The sequence below is a fragment of the Mobula hypostoma genome, chromosome 1 (genome assembly GCF_963921235.1).
Source record: "Mobula hypostoma chromosome 1, sMobHyp1.1, whole genome shotgun sequence".
In the NCBI taxonomy this organism is placed as follows: domain Eukaryota; kingdom Metazoa; phylum Chordata; class Chondrichthyes; order Myliobatiformes; family Myliobatidae; genus Mobula; species Mobula hypostoma.
In genome coordinates, this window is record NC_086097.1 from 73,389,817 (window position 1) to 73,402,877 (window position 13,061).

General features: G+C 42.5%; 1 protein-coding gene across 2 annotated transcripts in view; it reads left to right on the forward strand.

The window, feature by feature from the left end:
- stxbp6 (syntaxin binding protein 6 (amisyn)) overlaps nt 1-13,061 on the forward strand; it is a 395,650-nt gene that overhangs the window by 292,681 nt on the left and 89,908 nt on the right. The gene's annotated exons all lie outside the window — the stretch shown is intronic.

Consider the following 13,061-nt stretch of genomic DNA (forward strand, 5'->3'; position numbering starts at 1 on the left):
CATTCTGGATATGGGTGATGAACTTCAGTACATGGAACTATGATGATGTGGCATAACAGAGACTTGGTTGAGAGAGGGAGAGACAGGAATGGATGCTTAATGTTCCAGAGTGCTGATGTTTCAGAGAAGATAGAGGAGGTAAAAGGGGGTGGAGTTGCGCTATTAATCAGAGGCAGTATCACAGCTGCACTCTGGAGGGCTCATCCATTAGAACTCAAAAATTTTGAGAGTGTTTATCCCCAAGTAACCCAAATGTGTCTCCCAAGACGAGAAGTCTAGGGCAGAAAGGGAGTTGAATACCTGAAACTTCACCAATATACTTAAGTATCATAATCCAAAATCCTTGAGTCCTGGGACAGGACCAGAGTGCATGTACTAAGTCCCCTTTATCCGCCCTACAGTGCCAGCATTCAGGGGTGGTTTTCAACCCTAGTCTATGTAACCTTGCTGGAGTCCAATAGAAACGGTGTAGGATCTTAAACTGAATAAGGCGTACCCTCATGTCTCTTGACATTGTTTTGACATTTTTGCAAATTTTGTCCCACTCTTTTGTCTCAAAAGTCACACTCAGCTCTTTTTCCCATGCTTTTTTAAGACCCAACAGAATTTTGTTCCCGGAAATTTGTGTTAAAGCTGAATAATAAGTTGAAGCTTTGTGATCTTTACCATATGCAGCCAGTACAGTAGACAATATCGTAGCAACTTGTGGGGGTTGCTGTGTAGAGCCAAAAGTTGTATGTAGCAATTGGCGCAGTTGAAGCTATCTCCAAAATTGTGACCTAGAAATATCATACTGTTAGATTAATTGATTAAAAGATTTTAAACTATTACCATTATGAAGGTCTCCCAACCTAATAATGCCTTTCCCTTGCCATTCCCTCCAGAAGAAAGGGGACTTACTAATACGCAATTTCAGATTCATACAGATACTCAAGGCTTCATTTAAATATGGATTAAATTTAAATAATCTAGCTGTCTTATTCCAAAACAAATGCATATGCGATATAATTGTGTGAGACCTTGCCTCAGGAAGTAACTTGATGGACGAACGCTGTAATGGAGAGATGGGAGGAAGAGCAGAACACTCAATACAATACCAAAGAAGCACTCTTTCCGGAGGGAGAGACCAATATGCTAAATGTCTAAGAGTAAAGGCATAATAATAATATATTAAACACTCTCAAAATTGGATCCAGACAAGTATAATGGTAGGAAGACAAATTATACTTGGAGGTTGGAGGAACTTGGGGGGACCATCATTTCAGGAGTGCGTCACAGAATTAGCCAAAGTGGCAGCTTTTGAACGCATGTCCTACAAACAGTTTGATAGATTGGACACCTATACACAAAAATGGGGCAAATATTTAGGTTTCCTGGGCGGGGGGGAATAGTGGTGAATGTAGTGGTGAAGCATATTGCTGAATGGCAGCCTTTTCTGTTAAATAGGCACACATGGTTATTATATTGATATTTATTTCTGCCCTGTTTGTTTTTATTTTATGGATAATTTTATGTTTTGTAAGTTATGATTTATAAAATTCTAACACTGACTCAAGGGTTCAGGGATACAAATTTTCTAGAAATAAAATCTGGAAATTGTTTTTTCAGAACTCAAAAATCAGAAAGTAGCAATCAGTCTGGGATTATACTACAGACACCCCAATACTCACTGGGCCATTGAAGCACAGATAAGCAGAAAGATTAGGATTGTTGTAGTGGGTGACTTCAATTTCCCCGGTATAGACTCAGATCTCCCTAGTGCGAGAGATTTAGACGTGGCAAGATTTGTTAGGTACAATCAGGGGGGTTTCTTAAATCAATATGTGGATGGTCCAACTAAAAGATGGACCATATTGAACTTTAAATCGAGAAATGAGCATGGCCAAATGACGGACCTTTCAGTCGGAGAACAGTTTGGGAACAGTAAGATAGACAAGGTTAAGTGTGGACCTTGTGGGAGAGTATTAAATTGGAGCAGGACCTAGGGAAAGTCACATGTCATGACACGTGGAGGGTGTGTAAAGACCAACTGCACATAATACAAGGCACAGAATTATTCCAGTAAGAAGGAAGGACAAGGATGGCAAGGTAAGAGAACGTTGGATGTCAAGAGATGTAGTGGAGTTAGTCAAGAAGTAAAATGAAGCATATATAAGGTTTAGGAAGTTGAAGTCAAATAGAAGCCTTGAGGATTATAAAGATGACAATAAATAACTCAGGAAAGGAATTTAGGAAGCTAGGAGGGGCCTTGAAAAGTCCTTAGCAAGTAGAGTTAAAGACAATCCCCAAGGCATTCTATGCATCCATCAAGAGGGTGACCAGGGAGTGGATAGAGCTACTCAAGGATAAAGGAGGGAGCCTGTGCTTTGAGTATTTTGCATTAGTACTTGCCACCAAGAAGGACATGGAGCACAGGGTGATCAGTGTGAAGCATGCTAATGTGCTTGTGCATTTCAAAATAAAGGAGCAGGTTGTGTTGGATCTCAAAGAAAATAAAGGTGGCTAGGACCCTCGGGCAAGATGAGATTATACCCCATGTTATTGAGAGGAGCAAGAGGTGTGATTGCTGGAGCCTTGACAAGGTCACGTCTCACCAACTCAAACTCGAGGAAAATCTGCAGATGCTGGAAATCCAAGGCAAAACACACAAAATGCTGGAGGAACTCAGCAGGTCAAGCAGCATCTATGGAAATGAATAAACAGTCGACATTTCAGGCCGAAACATTTCAACAGTACTCACTAACTCAGTTGAGTTTATTGAGGGACTGACAAATGTGATTGAGGGTAGAACTATGGATGCTGTCTACATGAATTTTAGTAAGGTGTTTGACAGGTTCTTTGTGGAAAGTTCTTCCAGAAAATAAAGATGCATGGGATCCACGGTGAGTCCATGTTTGGACTCATAATTGGCTTGTCCATAGAAGACAAAGAGCACTGGTATATGGGACTTACTCTGGTTGGAAACCTGTGATTAATGGTTTCCCATATTGGGACCTCTGCTGTTTGTGATATATATGACCCAGATTACAACTTAAATAGTTGAGTTACTAAGTTTGCAGACAATATGATGATTGGTGGTGTTATGGATAGTGTAGAAAACTGGCAAAAGATACATTGGAATATAGATCAGTTGCAGATTTAGGCAGAGATATGGCAAATGGAGTTTAACCTGACCATGTGTTAAGTATTGCTCTTTGGGAGATCAAATGTAAAGGGACAGTGTGCTGTTAATGGCAAGACCCTTAACAGTGTTGATGTGTACTTTTGACCTTAAGATATCTCAGCATGGTAGTTTCACTCTAGATCCAGAATAGTTGCAAATTCAAAGTATTATAGTGTAGTGTGTCTGTTCATTAGAATTTTTGGAAGGTGGATTGTGATGTGGCATCAATTTGGAAGTCTTATTTGGAAGGTGGGATGCATGACATGGGTAATGGAATTTCTGCTGATGTCAAGTGGCATCTTTCAACAGTAGTGACTGAGGCATAGTGCTGAGGAGGATTAATCAGCATTTCTTTTATTTTGTTTCTGTCCCAGAGTGCACCTTGTCTGTCATTCTTAGAGCTTGACAGAGTGAAAGAAGAGTTTGAAATAGACAGCGTTACTGAAAATTTTCGTAATAGAAGTGGCTATGTTCTGCGTGAGGTTAAAAGCAATACCTCTTGATATTTGTAAAGCCATGAGTTTGGAATAATGTTTTCCAGAGATTATCTTACTTTTTCTCTCTTTGTTAAAATGACGTTAAGCTAAGTAACATTTAGCAGGCTAGTGCTGTGTGCTGTGCTTTATGTTCAGTTCAAAGCCATGCAGGAGATTAAAAAAGACAAGCAGGAACAGTGTAAGATGTCCAAATTATCAGGGTGGTGATGCATTTTTATGGACTGTGCAAATGAGCAATTAGGTTGAACACCAGCCTCTTTTGATCTCATTTATGCTGCCACTGCTACCTATACTGACTCATGACAAACAACAGCAGACAATGGCAGCTCAGGTGGTCCTGTAAAATTCTCAAAAACTCTTTACACCACCCCATAATTATGTTTGTAGGTATTGAAGTACAAATCCTCGCCACAGCTTAGGCACTCTTTGCTTGCTGGAATGACCAAACATGTTTTTCCATTTTGTCCTGTTGCTGAAAGTGAGGAACTATTGCCAGAATTATCCAAAGAAGCTGAAGAAATTGATCTGTGAAATGCTGATCCCAGGCAAAGCCAAGTTGCAGGGCACTAAGTTTTAGCAGCAGCGCTTCTGCGTTCCTTAACCAGTGCTCCCCAATCTTTTGGCATGAAAGCCCCAAGTTTTCCGTACTTGATACAATTCTGTAAATACCTGATAACTTCACAGACTACTATTTTTCAGGAGCTGGGTTTATTCTTGTAGCCAGTGTAACTCGCATTCCAGCTGTAGTTATTGTCGCAGTTTGTGTGAAATTTGGAATTAAATTTTCAATATTCAATATTTTATAAACTTGACAGCCCCCTTATAATTTATAGTGTCTCCTTTTCCTTAAGGAGCTTGTATGGCCTTAATTCCTTCACCTTAAAAAGCACTAATTCCTTCCTCGGATAGTTTATTTTGGAGAGAAAGAACTGTCAGACAGATTTCCCAGGCAATCCTGGAATTTGATCTGAAGACATAGTGGTCTCTTCTGGTCTCCAAGAGATGCTGAAGGCTTGTGCAAATGTTATGGTACCTGACCTACTAACTCCAAAGCAATATCTACCACTTTAGCACAGAGTGAAGCTTAAGCTCTCCACATTTTCTCCTCTACCTTTACAGCAGCTTGCATGGTTTAGAAAGCTGATCACTCTACCGATGGGTACCAGGCCTGGCTGCTTGGATTACTCGCATGTGTCCTGTATTCCTTGATACAAACAAATGGCTGTGTTTTGCCAGCCTTGTTTCTCCGACTAAGGAAGTCCTCAAAGGCAGGCGGCATCCAAAGTGATATCTATTTTAAAGCCAGGAGAATTAGCCAGCAATTGCTGAACTTAAATGCATTATCCCTCCCTCAACCTTTAGTAAGCTTTCTGTCCAACAGCTACAAGGTAATCCAGCCACCTTTATTAAGATGCAGAAGGAAGAAATTGCTCTGATCACTTAGAGTCAGAGAGAACCTAGCCTGGTCCATGCTGACCAAGATTCTCACGTAAGTTAGTCCCATTTGTCCTTGGTTGTCTCTAATCCTTTCCTAGCCAGGTACCTCTCGAAGTACCTTGTTAGTGTACCTACCTCAACGATTTCCACTGGCAACTTATTCCGTAGATGGATCACTGTCTGGGTGAAAATGTTGCCCCTCAGGTACCGAATAAACTCTGATCTTATGAACTGGAGGGCATAGATTTCACTTCCCAACTCTGAGGGAAAAGACTCTGCACCTTCACCCTACCTATGATCCTCGTAACTTTATACACGTCTATAAGATCACTCCCCATTCACCTGTGCTCCACTTTTCCCATCCTGCTCAATGTAATTCAGTCCCTTGAGTCCCGACAGCATCCTTGTAAATCTCCTCTGCACTCTTTCCAGGTTAATGGTGACCAGAGGTGAATACAATATCCCAAACATCCTTGCACCTGCTGTCAATGTTGAATCAGGCTGCCTGAAGACATGAACTACCTTTGGAGATTAGTTAATGGCATACTGTTGGATATGAAGGCTTTTACCAATGCTTTCAATAGTCATTTAATGCCTTTTGGATCTTTGACTTGTCAACAAAGTAACAAGTAATCTCACATCAAAGACAACCTCCAATGTGTCGTATAGCTCTACAAATTGCTGAGTGGGGTAGAAATGATCAGGCACATCAAAAGTGGGTATTCATACAGCTCATGGACCATTACCAGTAGTAACAGTAGTAGAAGTGTACTCTACCAAATTCTATAAACCTCATGGCCCATCATGTCTCCCACTATAAATATGATACCAAGAGATCAGCCCTGATTCAATGAGTGCAGGAGGGCATGTTGGGAGCAACATCACACATCATGATGTTCTGGCCCAGTGGAGTAACATTTAGGATCGATGTGTACTGAACAACATGCAAAAGTCAAAGCTGAACAGTCACACAGCCTGCAACTCAGATAAGTGGCTCAGTAGCCCTACCACGTCTATTCATGAATGGTGGTGAGCAGTTATTCAGACAAAAAGACTTCAAGAATGTCTTCGTACCGATGATATTGGGACCCAACGTGTTAATGCTGAAGAAAAGTCTTAATTAGTTGTTACTATATTCAGTCAGAAGTACAGAACAGATGATCCAGTTTGAGATCCCCACTGTCACAAAAGCAAATCACCAGCTAAATCTGTTCAGTTCCTGTAATATCAGGAAACTGATGAGAACACAGGATATGGTAAAAGTGATCAGACCAGAAAAATTCCCTACAGCAGCATTGAAAACGTACACTCTAGAACTAGCTGTGCCTCAAGCCAAGCTGTTCATTGACATCTATTCAACAATGTGGAAGATTAGCCAGATATGTCCCATTCAGCATTTAAGACCTTCATTCCCACAATCCTGATTGAGAAGTTGCGGAACCTGGGCCTCAGTACCTCCCTCTGCAATTGGATCCTCAATTTCCTAACTGGAAGACCACAATCTGTGTGGATTAGTGGTAACATCTCCTCCTCGCTGACGATCAACACTGGCGCACCTCAGGGGTGTGTGGTAGCCCACTGCTCTATTCTCTCTATATCCATGACTGTGTGGCTAGGCATAGCTCAAGTACCATCTATAAATTTGCTGATGATACAACTATTGTTGGTAGAATCTCAGGTGGTGACGAGAGGGCATACAGGAATGAGATGTGCCAACTAGTGGAGTGGTGCTACAGTAGCAAGCTAGCCCTGAACATCAGTAAGATGAAAGGACTGATTGTGGACTTCAGGAAGTGTAAGGTGAAGGAACGCATACCAATCCTCATAGAGGGATCAGAAGTGGAGAGAGTGAGCAGTTTCAAGTTCCTGGGTGTCAAGATCTCTGAGGAACTAACCTGGTCCCAGCATATTGATGTAGTCATAAAGAAGGCGAGACAGCGGGTATACTTTATTAGGAGTTTGAAGAGATTTGGTATGTCAACAAATATACTCAAAAACTTCTATAGATGACCAGGGAGAGCATTCTGACAGGCTGCATCACTGTCTGGTATGGGGTATGGTACTAGCCTACAAAGTACCCAAGATATCTTCAAGGAGCGGTGTCTCAGAAAGGCAGCATCCATTATTAAGGACCTCCAGCACCCAGGGCATGCCCTTTTCTCACTGTTACCATCAGGTAGGAGGTACAGAAGCCTGAAGGCACACACTCAGCGATCCAGAAACAGCTACTTTCCCTCTGTCATCCAATTCCTAAACGGACATTGAACCCTTTGGACACTACCTCACTTTTTTAGTATACAGTATTTCTGCTTTTTACACGATTTTTAATCTATTCAGGATACCTATACTGAATTAGATTGATTCATTTATTCTATTTTATGTATTGCATTGAACTGCTGCTGCTAAATTAACAAATTTCTCGTCACATGCCGGTGATAATAAACCTGATTCTGATTCTGATTCTCAAAAAGCAGGACAATTCAAGTCTGGCAGATTACTGTCTTATCAACGCATTCTCAATCATCAACAAATTTATGGAAGCTGTTTGGCACTTGTTCACCAATAATTTACTTGCTGATGCCCAGTTTTGTTGTGCCAGGATCAATACACTCCCAGATCTCATCAGTCTCCTTGTGAACCTTGACTGTGATGTCAAGGCAGCATTAAGGGAAATGGTAGAGCTGAACTCCAACAGTATCAAAGAGAAACTCACATGGCTGGAGTCATAACTTGCACAAATAGAAATGGGTCAAAGTCAATCTTCCCAGCTCCACACATCACAGGGTCTGAAGTGGGAATGTTCACTTTTGATGGCACGGTGTTCAATTGTCTTTACAGCCCTTAGACAAATGAAACTGTCCGTGATTGCCTGTAACAAGACCAAGACATTATTCAGGCATGGAATGATAAGTGACAAGTAACATTGATGACACAGAAGTGCCAGACGGTGACCCTGGTAGGAGAGATTAAAACAAGCTACTGAATTCACCATCAAAAACATCACCAAGCTCATCTCGCAAACCACCCAACCACCCTTAGTTATTGTGACTGCAAGAGTTAATCTGAGGCTGGTTAACCTGTGCCAATTGATATGTTTCTTAACAAAATAATGCTTTTCCACCATGTACAAAGGTTAGACGAGGTGTGATGAAATGTTTTCCACTCACCTGCATGAGTGCAGAGCTAGCAACATGCAAAGAGCTTGACATGATTCGAGACAAATCAATCTGCCTGATTGGCACTTCATCAACCATGGTAAACATTGACTTCCTCTACTATTGGCTCACAGAGTCTTCAGAATGCAGCCTTAACAAAGTGCACTGCAGTTACGTTCCCAGACTCTTCTACAAATGGGGCAGATAGTGCCAGACCAGAGTAGACTTCCAGGTGAGTTCTTTGTCAGGTGTTAGGCCAGAGCTTTGAGAGTCAGTGAAGATGTTTTTTGGAGGCTTTGTTAATTTCTGCCTACCTGTTAATTTCTTCCCATAAGAGAGTTCAGAATACTGTTTTTCAGGAGTTTTTTTTAGAAGTTTGGATAGGTACATGGATAGTAAAGTTATGGAGGGCTATGGTCCCAATGCAGGTTGATGGGAGTAGGCAGTTTAAATGGTTTTGGCATGGACTCGAAGGGTCGAAAGACCTGTTTCTGTGCAATACTTTTCTATGACTTTATGATGAGGAGTGTGTAAACAACATGGCTTGCCTATTGTAACTGACAACCTATAGCGGGCATTGATGTTTGATCCCTTCCCCCTACTGTCATATTCTGCCATCTTTTCATTCCTTTCCAGTCTTGATGAATGGTCTCTCCCCAAAACATTGACTGTTTATTCATTTCTGTTGATGCTGTCCAACTTGCTGAGTCCCTCCAGCATTTTGTGTGTGTTACTCTGGATTTCTAGCATCTGCAGAATCTCTTGAGTTATCGATGCTTGTTTACTTGCCTTTCCACTGAATTTGAGGATTTTGAAGAAAACTGTTGATGGCACTTTTCCAGTGTCTTGTGAAGTCTTACTGCAAGGATACTGTTGAGGGGGGGATGACTTACCTGGGACTAGCTGCAGTAGCCGGATCTCTGGCACTGAGTCTGGCTCTGCAGTGCAGAAGGGAGGGGGGGAGAAAGAGGAGAGCGGTAGTGATAGGGGACTCGATAGTTAGAGGTGCAGATAGAAGGTTCTGTGGTCGTGACAGAGAATCCAAGATGGTTTGTTGCCTCCCAGGTGCCAGGGTCAAGGATGTCTCTGATCGATTGCATGACATTCTGAAGTGGGAGGGTGATCAGCCGGATGTCGTGGTGCACAACGGTAACAATGACATAGCAAGGAAGAGTGAAGAGGTCCTGGACAGTGAGTATAGAGAGCTTGGTAGGAAGTTGAAAAGCAGGACCTCAAGGGTGGTAATCTCAGGATTGCTACCTGTGCTAGGTGCCAGTGAGGGTAGGAATAGGATGCTCTGGAGGAGGAACAAGTGGCTGAGGAACTGGTGTAGGGGGCAGGGTTTCAGATTTCAGGATCATTGGGACGTCTTCTGGGGCAGGTGGGACCTGTACAAGAGAGACGGGTTACACTTGAACCACAGGGGGACCAATATCCTTTCAGGGAGGTTTGTTAGTGCTATTGGGGAGGCTTTAAACTAGATTTGCAGGGGGATGGGAACCAGAGTGCCAGAGCTGACAGTGTGGCTGGGGTGAAAATAAATGATGTTGAAGGTTTAAGCAAATCCGCTGATAGAAAGTTTGTGAGTGATGGTAAAAATCTTCTGAGGTGTATATATTTCAATGCTAGGAGTATTGCGGGGAAGGCGGATGAGTTGAGGGCGTGGATTGACATGTGGAATTATGATGTTGTAGCAATTAGTGAAACTTGGCTACAGGAGGGGCAGGACTGGCAGCTTAATATTCCAGGGTTCCGATGTTTCAGATGTGATCGAGGCAGAGGAATGAAAGGTGGGGGAGTAGCATTGCTTGTTAGGGAAAATATTACAGTAGTGCTCAGGCGGGACAGATTAGAGGGCTTGTCTACTGAGTCCTTATGGGTGGAGCTGAGAAACAGGAAAGGTATGGCCACATTAGTGGGATTGTATTACAGACCACCCAATAGTCAACGAGACTTGGAAGAACAAATCTGCAGAGAGATAGCAGGCAACTGCAGGAAACATAAAGTTGTGGTGGTAGGGATTTTAATTTTCCATACATTGATTGGGACTCCCATACTGTTAGGAGTCTAGATGGTTTAGAGTTTGTAAAATGTGTTCAGGAAAGTTTTCTAAATCAATATATAGAGGGACCAACTAGAGGGGATGCAATATTGGATCTCCTGTTAGGTAACGAATTAGGGCAAGTGACGGAAGTCTGTGTAGGGGAGCACTTTGGTTCCAGTGATCATAACACCATTAGTTTCAGTTTGATCATGGACAAGGATAGATCTGGTCCTAGGGTTGAGGTTCTGAACTGGAAGAAGGCCAAATTTGAAGATATGAGAAAGGATCTAAAAAGCATGGATTGGGACAGGTTGTTCTCTGGCAAAGATGTGATTGATAGGTGGGAAGCCTTCAAAGGGGAAATTTTGAGAGTGCAGAGTTTGTATGTTCCTGTCAGGATTAAAGGCAAGGTGAATAGGAATAAGGAACCTTGGTTCTCAAGGGATATTGCAACTCTGATAAAGAAGAGGGAGTTGTATGAAATGTATAGGAAACGGGGTAAATCAGGTGCTTGAGGAGTATAAGAAGTGCAAGAAAATACTTAAGAAAGAAATCAGGAGGGCTAAAAGAAGACATGAGGTTGCCTTGGCAGTCAAAGTGAAGGATAATCCAAAGAGCTTTTACAAGTATATTAAGAGCAATAGGATTGTAAGGGATAAAATTGGTCCTCTTGAAGATCAGAGTGGTCGGCTTTGTGCGGAACCAAAGGAAATGGGGGAGATCTTAAATAGGTTTTTTGTGTCTGTATTTACTAAGGAAGCTGGCATGAAATCTATGGAATTGAGGGAATCAAGTAGTGAGACCATGGAAACTGTACAGATTAAAAAGGAGGAGGTGCTTGCTGTCTTGAGGAAAATTAAAGCGGATAAATCCTTGGGACCTGACAGAGTGTTCCCTCGGACCATGAAGGAGACTAGTGTTGAAATTGCAGGGGCCCTGGCAGAAATATTTAAAATGTCGCTGTCTACGGGTGAAGTGCCGGAGGATTGGAGAGTGGCTCATGTTGTTCCGTTGTTTAAAAAAGGATCGAAAAGTAATCCGGGAAATTATAGGCCGGTGAGTTTAACGTCAGTAGTAGGTAAGTTATTGGAGGGAGTACTAAGAGACAGAATCTACAAGCATTTGGATAGACAGGGGCTTATTAGGGAGAGTCAACATGGCTTTGTGCGTGGTAGGTCATGTTTGACCAATCTGTTGGAGTTTTTCGAGGAGGTTACCAGGAAAGTGGATGAAGGGAAGGCAGTGGATATTGTCTACGTGGACTTCAGTAAGGCCTTTGACAAGGTCCCGCATGGGAGGTTAGTTAGGAAAATTCAGTCGCTAGGTATATATGGAGAGGTGGTAAATTGGATTAGACATTGGCTCGATGGAAGAAGCCAGAGAGTGGTGGTAGAGAATTGCTTCTCTGAGTGGAGGCCTGTGACCAGTGGTGTGCCACAGGGATCAATGCTGGGTCCATTGTTATTTGTCATCTATATCAATGATCTGTATGATAATGTGGTAAATTGGATCAGCAAGTTTGCTGATGATACAAAGATTGGAGGTGTAGTAGACAGTGAGGAAGGTTTTCAGAGCCTGCAGAGGGACTTGGACCAGCTGGAAAAATGGTCTGAAAAATGGCAGATGGAGTTTAATACTGACAAGTGTGAGGTATTGCACATTGGAAGGACAAACCAACGTAGAACATACAGGGTTAATGGTAAGGCACTGAGGAGTGCAGTGGAACAGAGGGATCTGGGAATACAGATACAAAATTCCCTAAAAGTGTCGTCACAGGTAGATAGGGTCGTAAAGAGAGCTTTTGGTACATTGGCCTTTATTAATCAAAGTATTGAGTGTAAGAGCTGGAATGTTATGATGAGGTTGTATAAGGCATTGGTGAAGCCGAATCTGGAGTATTGTGTTCAGTTTTGGTCACCAAATTACAGGTAGGATATAAATAAGGTTGAAAGAGTGCAGAGAAGGTTTACAAGGATGTTGCCGGGACTTGAGAAACTCAGTTACAGAGAAAGGTTGAATAGGTTAGGACTTTATTCCCTGGAGCGTAGAAAAATGAGGGGAGATTTGATAGAGGTATATAAAATTATGATGGGTATAGATAGAGTGAATGCAAGCAGGCTTTTTCCACTGAGGCAAGGGGAGAAAAAAACCAGAGGACATGGGTTAAGGGTGAGGGGGGAAAAGTTTAAAGGGAACATTAGGGGGGGCTTCTTCACACAGAGAGTGGTGGGAGTATGGAATGAGCTGCCAGACGAGGTGGTAAATGCGGGTTCTTTTGTAACATTTAAGAATAAATTGGACAGATACATGGATGGGAGGTGTATGGAGGGATATGGTCCATGTGCAGGTCAGTGGGACTAGGCAGAAAATGGTTCGGCACAGCCAAGAAGGTCCAAAAGGCCTGTTTCTGTGCTGTAGTTTCTATGGTTTAAGGGGTCTGGGTCCCAGGAGGGCAGCGTTTGTTGCTGCTCAGGAGACAATAAGCTTTGTGCCAGGCTGAAATCTTGATCTTCAAATGCCTTGTTCAGTACTTGATCCAAGGCTGTGCTGGGGTATTGAGGACTCTGGTCAGATATGTTGTGAATATTTGCCTTCTCTAAGATGCCTGTGATCACTCAAAGTGGGGGAACATTTAGAACATTGAGGTCATGTGGTGGGAGAGCACAAAAGCTCTGGGAAAACAGTGGAAGAAGTGAAACCACCTCACAAACTACCCACTGCCTGTTTTACTCGCCTGCATCTGGTTCATTTGTGAAAGAGTCTGT